This window comes from Mytilus trossulus, chromosome 10 (assembly GCF_036588685.1).
Source record: "Mytilus trossulus isolate FHL-02 chromosome 10, PNRI_Mtr1.1.1.hap1, whole genome shotgun sequence".
Classification (NCBI taxonomy): Eukaryota; Metazoa; Mollusca; class Bivalvia; order Mytilida; family Mytilidae; genus Mytilus; species Mytilus trossulus.
In genome coordinates this window covers 43124749-43132543 of record NC_086382.1, presented here as the reverse complement: position 1 = coordinate 43132543, position 7795 = coordinate 43124749, and positions in this window count along the sequence as shown.

The window sequence follows — 7795 nt, the reverse complement described above, 5'->3', positions numbered from 1 at the left end:
AAATAGGGTGATAAAATAATGGGATTTGTGAGTTGAGAGAAATTAATCATAAGCGTTATATTTCATGTACCAAAGTTCAATGGGCAAAGCAACTCTAGACATAATTAGCAAGGGGAATTTAATAATTTTTTTGGTATACATCTTGAACGCAAACAAACAGTGTACTTATATTTTACACTTGCAACCCTAAATGCATAGCTGTACTCATAAGCATTTTTTGAAGGCAGTGTTATTGAATTGGGGTAATGGTGTAATAGTTAACAAATATTTTTTTCAAAAACGTATAAGTGCAGTAAGACATGTGAAAGACAATTTTTTTTTTTAATTTGATGTTCGACGAATTTAAAACGCTTGCGAGTTAAACTTATTCAAATCTTTGAAATGGACGTGTTTTTTTGTTCTTCAAATCTGTCATTCTCAGCACTTTGTTCCTATAAAACTGTTCGCTTGCGCATATGTGTGTGTTTAGAAATGTCTATCAAAATTGTATAGATTTACAAAAATATGAGGGAAAATGCTGACAGCTTTTGGTCCATACTTTATGACTAGAAAATGTGTGCGAACGTTAAAGGTTGATAGATTTTATAAATACCGCAGATAATTGAACATCCATTTGTAAAAAAATAAATTCAGTACTTTATTGAATTGTTTCATTTCTATTTAAGTGTGTGTGCATATTTAGGAGAGAAAAAAAGTCATGTAAATGGGAAACTAAGAAGTACAACCCCGTATATAGATTGATAAAAAATAAATTAATAGATAGATAAGCAACAGTGTATTGTGGCTAACAGAACAAGAAAAGATAATTCAAAAGATAGTCTTCAATGGTTATTCATTTTTATGTATTATTCTGTTAAACAATACAACAATGTTGACTACTATACACATATTTTTTTTGTTTGTTTTTGTTCACACATAGTTTGCAATATCATGGAATATTTTCCAAATGTCATACAAATGAGCGGTTTGGCTAGCTATAAAACCATGTTTAATCCACCATCTTTTACATCAGAAAATGCCTGTTCAAAGTCAGGAATATTACAGTTATCAATTTGTTTGACGTGTTTGAGGTTTTGATTTTGCCATTTGATAACGGACTTTCATTTTTGAATGTTCCACGGAGTTCGGTACTTTTATTTATTTACTTCTTGAACTTGCCACGATACCAGGCACGTAAAAGCACATTTCGTTCACATAAAAACTGCATAAGACTGTTCAAATTGAGCTAAATGAACTTCAAAATAATCTATTTTGGATTTTACACACACTTAAATTTGACAAATTATGTTTGAAAACAATGCTGTTTTGTCACATTAATGTAACATTTAGGAGATTGTATTATTCTATTTTATTTAATAAACTTTACATGCTTGCATCAGGGCTTCAATTTTTTCCTTTTAATGCGTACGTAGTTTGTTAAACTTTCAAAATAGCCTCATTTAAAGATATTGTCACGTTCTTCAAAAACATGTATGCGCTACACCCTTGTATATACCTTGACCTCCTGTTTGTATACTACATATGTGTTTAATGTTGTCTAAGATTGATATATAAATATCTATATATAAATATGTATAAAGTACAATACACGAATCCTGCATACTGATAATCTGCTAGTAGAAAAAATGCAATTCATTTTCAATAGACCTATGCATTTGTACGTATGACTGATGCACATTTGTTCATTGTGTGTTCTTAAGATAAATGCTTACACTTATTTTCATAATTGAAAAAAAATAATTGATGTAAATTGGCAACGACAGTCAATAAGTTCAACATGTGCTCGAATATTCCAAGGATTCAGACAGATTATAAACGCCAGAAAGTCGTCAATAATAAGTTTTGAAAAGATGTGTATTTAAATGAGTTTGATCTGTGCACATTTGTAAACGTACATGCAAATTAAATTGGACATCTTCAATCATAACCCATTGATCACGTTGGGAACTTTCTTGTCTGATGAAGCAGATTTTTGTACCCATATATTGCGTATACTTATAAAATATCAGCTAATTTTATGTAAATATCGTATGACATTTAATGTCACATTCAGACGCAATGATTTCAATTTCATTTTGCAAACTTATAACATCCAATATCAAAACATAATAAACACAAATTCAGATTTTTGTGATAAAATTTCCTAGTGATTTTTTTTATTCAAACGTTTCAATCCATTCAAATTTGATATACATTTCAAATGCCATAAATCGATTCAGAGAAAACAAATCCGGGCTACAAACTAAAACAAAGGGAAATACATCAAATATTTAGTACCATGTAGTGATATGTCACAAGGTCTCTGTCGTTATGTTTGACATGCTTTTCACTTAAATACATCCATTTTTATTAAAATTTAAAGTTTTGTCCTCCGTAGTTAATCTTTTGATAATATATAGAATATATGTATTCAGTGAACCCGATTATAATGCACATGCAATCTGGAAAAAAATAATCGGGACCAATAGTTTTAAACGTTTTAAATGTGAAGCATTTAAGACCATGTTTACAATAAGTTCTAAATAGAAAAAGTCCAAAAATAAACTTTAAAAAATTCAGTTTTTACAAGTTTTAGAAAAAAGAAGGAAATTGGCCAGAAAATTCATCACGTATGCGCACTTGAGATAATAGGGAAAACCCTAGTTGTGTCTAAAACCTTTCACTTGCTGTTTCCTATCTATTTACAACCAAAACAATCACTTTAATCTAACCACATAATGCACTTTACATGTTGTACGTTCTGATTAATAAAAGTCCTCTGTCAAAGAATTAACATACTTTATTTTATTATTTTTCTATATGATATAACATATTTTATGCATAGCATGTGACGCTCACAACCTTAATTGTAGTCATGTTTTTATAATATTAGGTATATCTGATAATTATACTTAAAGTAAATTAAAATAAAATTTATTTTGTTAGTCTACGAAAAGTAAATCAACAAAAAGTAAAATTACAAAATTACTGAACTTAGAGAACACTCTAATCGGAAAGTCCATAATCACATGGCAGAATCAAATAACAAAACACATAAAAAACATATGGACAAGAACTGTCATATTCCTGAATTGGTACAGGCATTTTCAAATGTAGAAAACGGTAGGGCAAACCTGGTTTTATAGCGCTAACTCTCTCACTTTGATGACAGTCTCATCAAATTCCGTTATATTTACAATGATGAGACATTATAAACAAAATAGTCAAAATATGGATACACATTATAAATATTGATTTTGTAATCAGTAGATTAAAAGCTAACTAAATATTACTGGTATGTTATATACATATACTTATTCATGGATCTACAATCTGTCGATACCTGTAACTTGGCATTGCACAAGGTCATGTTTTTCTCTGGCTGCTAATGACGTCTTTAGACTAAATCCATTGGATATTGGATGTGTACGGATTGATTGTTTAGTCTTAGGTGCATGATTTTTTTATTAGTTGTTAGTGGCTTTGAACTAGCTGTCAGATAACTGCGAGTACTTTCAGATCTGTTCATTGTGTCTTTTTGTGTCAAGATGTATAAGTTCCCGGTCACGTCCACTTTCCTTTTTTTGTCTATCTGATGAGTTAAGGGAGCTACCATTTGATTTTTATGAGGGGCTAGGAATAAATTTGAAAAAAGGCAGGACAGGAGTTTTTTTTGAGTAAAAAAAAAGGCAGGATGAGACGCTTGCCAAAAAAAAAGTCAGGACGACAATTTAGGTAAAAAAAAAGTCAGGATAAACTAGAAAAAAAGGCAGGACCGAACAGAGTGTAAAAAAAGGCAGGACATAGATAGATTACAGCTTAAAAAAATGCAGAACAAATTTGTCATCCTATCCTAAGGTCGCATATACAAAGCACACCCGCAAAAATGAAATACAACACAAACGCATTGACGGGATGTTTACGTACCGAGCCACGCCAAATGGATATCACAAAAAACAATCCAACAGTAAATGTAATACTAATCAAATAGAACAAAGACAAATGAAAGAACAATAAAACACGTTGTTAAGATGATAAACAACATCACTACGCAGAATCTATACTTCAAGACAATAATGTATTATTTGTGAAGTTGGTACGGAATATTTATCAATAAGGTCTTGGTACCGAGGATTTTTTTTAGAAGAAGGACGAGACGTTCTTTGACATACCCTTGGATTATCAACTTTCTACTCAGACACTGATGACGTTTTACAAAGTCTGAGTAGGAACTGCAAGCTCTTGAATATCGAACATATATCCTTATATGCAGGCGTAGTTGGTATAATGCTAATAAGGTGTGTACTGGCAAAGCCGTGTTTTACATTGGGCCACCCCGTGGATGAGGGAGCCAGCAAAGCAAGCCAGCAGATGTGTCTGTCTGAAACGGACAAATCCATGAAAAATCAAATTGGAAATTCCTTTTACAAATTGCAAAATAAAAAGCTCAAATACATTAAACTACTGTGGGGTATACATTTAACGTTTACTTTATCATTTGTTTATATATCTATGAATAATCAATTCACATATAAACAGATAACGTAAAATCACTATGTATTATACATTATGACTTATACTACATGCTCATAATAGCTTATGTTTCAGTTTTAGGATCAGAGCAGACTCAGTTTACACTTCCGGAGCAGTTTGTAGTTTATGTTTGATCTAAAAGTTTGTCTGGCCCGCTGGTATCTTCCGCATCTCTTTTATGTTCTGTTAACATACTCGTTAATTTGTGAAATGAAGTTGCACGACGTACATTCATATTGCCAAAAGACAAATATAAGTTAGCATTTTTTTAATTGTATTATGTACTTCTGTCTGACCATTTACACTAGAATACGCTATTCTTGAAATACTGTTAGATAAAATAGCTGAGTTAACGGTGTTTCGTACAAGTTGTAAACGTTAATACGTATACCTTGTTTTGGAAATGCACACACGATACCGGGATGAGCGTCAATACAACTTTATTGATGTTCAAATGAGATCTGATACTGACATTTATCAACATTGTCTTTTACAGGCCAACAGTTATTACGATTCCACGGACAATCAGCGTACGTAAGACGACAAACTAGTTTTACGAGTGACCTTTAGGCTTATTGTATAATTAGTATGATCATTGAGGATGTGCTGTCATAAATTTACCCATTTTTCAGTGAGATCTTGCATCTCAATTTCTCCAGGTCTCAGTGGCACCCATAATAACTATGTTGTCAATAACTTGGTTTATATCAGGTTAATTAGTGTAAATGTAAAATTGAGAATGGAAATGGGGAATGTGTCAAAGAGACAACAACCCGACCAAATAAAAAAACACAGCAGCAGAAGGTCACCAACAGGTCTTATGTGTATTAATGTGGGTTTTTTTTGTCTTAATGTACTTTAATCATTCTAATCATTTTCTGTGCTTTATTTTGTAATTCATTCATTTGATTGTATAGCTCAAATTTTGGGCACCTTGATTGGTTAATAAAATTATCTTATCTTTAAGTTATCTTATCATATACCCCAGTGAACTTGAGATTAAGGATAGTAACGAATATGGAAGGTTGACTTTATGTTCTTTCCTCAAAATGTATGGAGATGGACTAATCCAAACAAAATAAAATCAAAGAATCCAAGAAATACGTGATTATGCCTCATATATTGACTCAATTCTAGAATTGAACAATGCGGGTTGGTTTAAAACAAAACCTTACGACAAAAGAATGATTCCGGCTTTCAAATTGTGAACTTTTCATTTCTATGTACTTACATTCTAGATTCGGCTGCATGCGGAGTATATGTCTCCCAATTGACACGAAATTCCTGGATTTGTATTAACTACATTTTTCCTAGTAGATGGTTGCTGCTAACAAGAAATCGATTCAACAAAGAGTTTCAAATGGTGAAGTTCATCCCGTCGTGAAATTATACGGTCTTCATCACCTGATACTTGCTGACCGTTATAATATATCCGTTTTACATATTATATCGGATATGTTATTTATTTCATGACTGCAAATTCGTTCCTTATCCACGAATTTTACCTTCCGAATTTGACTTACCGGGTTTGAAATATAATGAGCAACACAACGTATGTCACATGTAGAGCAGGATCAATTTACTCTTCTGGAGCACCTTAGATCACCCCTGTTTATGTTGGATTAGTTTACCTTAGTCTTTAGTTTTCTATGTTGTGTCTTGTGTACTATTTTTTGTCTGCTTGTCTTTTTATTTTTTCTCAATTGGCCCTTTAAGTCGCTATATTTCACTTACGTTACAGCAACATACCAGTATTTTTTTATTCATCCTCATCACTTTTCTTATTAATGCAATTTCAATGTTTCATTCTACATTGACTGGAATGCATATTGCTGTTTTAATATCAAATAAAGATATTCTTATGTGTTCTCACCCAAACGAAAAGACAGACACCAACGGAAATCAGACGTTGATTAAAATGATTGAATATGAAAACCAAACGCTAAGAATAATTCCTACTACATTTAAGGGCATCCAACAAGACTAGTACGGAATTTGAACACAAAACTGATTTTTTTTAAACAAAATTTAATGATACTGGCATTAGAAAAGCGTAACGTGAATTAACAGTTGTAAACGGTGTAAGTTCTAACATTTCTGTCTATTTATAACGACAAGTATCAACAATACTTTGATCTACCCAATAGCAACATAGTTTAAGAAACACAGTGATTACATCGGCAGCTTTTTATTCCAATATAAATGTATATGTACATGTAGGAAAGAAGATAGTATGTTAATAAATTATTCACAATCATCTTTTTATGTTACTTATACCAATATACACTAGTGTAGCATTCATATAAATTTAAATTATTTAAAGTTAAAGGTCATTTTACTACTACATGTTTTCTTAAAACATGTAGATGTAACGTACATTGAAAGAGACTGAAATATTAATGTATATATTACATGTATGTCTCTGTAGAAAACTGGCAATTGGATCAAATAAATTCCTGCATATAAATTGCTATAATAACTAAACTGCGTTTATAAAGCAAAATTCTATCACTTAAACTTTCTTAATCAAAACTGTACTTTAGAATTTAGTATTTAAGAATTTAGAATATTGATATGATGTGAAGTGGAGATCAGAACAAGCTGGAATAAATGAAATTACAATAAATCTTAGTTTTATGTTTACATCCAAATTCCAATAAAGGTTAAAATACATAACCATAGTCGGAAAATTTCTTAAATAGCAAATATTGTTGATGTTAACTTCAAAGTTGATATGGAATACTAACTTAACATCGGTTCAAAAATAGTTTATATGGGTCAATTTCTCTGCTTTAAATAAAACTTTTTTCAAAATCATATGATTTAAATACACGCGTAATACTCAACAATTTCTATCACGTTTTTCAGAGCCATACCCCGTACTTTCGATAAAAGCAAGAGTAAAAGTAGTTCTTGTGATGAGGCTGTTGATTACAAAATCGCACATGTCCTTTTCTACAATAATACAGTATAAAACTATACAACGTCAATAGGGAGCAACCACTTAACTTTATAGGGAGCAACCATTTAACTTTATAGGGAGCAACCATTTAACTTTATAGGGATGGTTATTGTCCTTGTCTGAGTCCAATATCATTATACTATATTTTACACTATCAATCGAATGTTGTTGGGTTTTTTTAATTTCACACTATAAGGTATGGAGAAAATCTGGATTCAGAATATCTTTTTTGTCATCTGCTTGACTCCACTATTTTGGTCAAAGAAAAAAAAAACATAGCCCCCTTTCGAGGTTTAATGGTCATTTCCTTATGTAATAGGA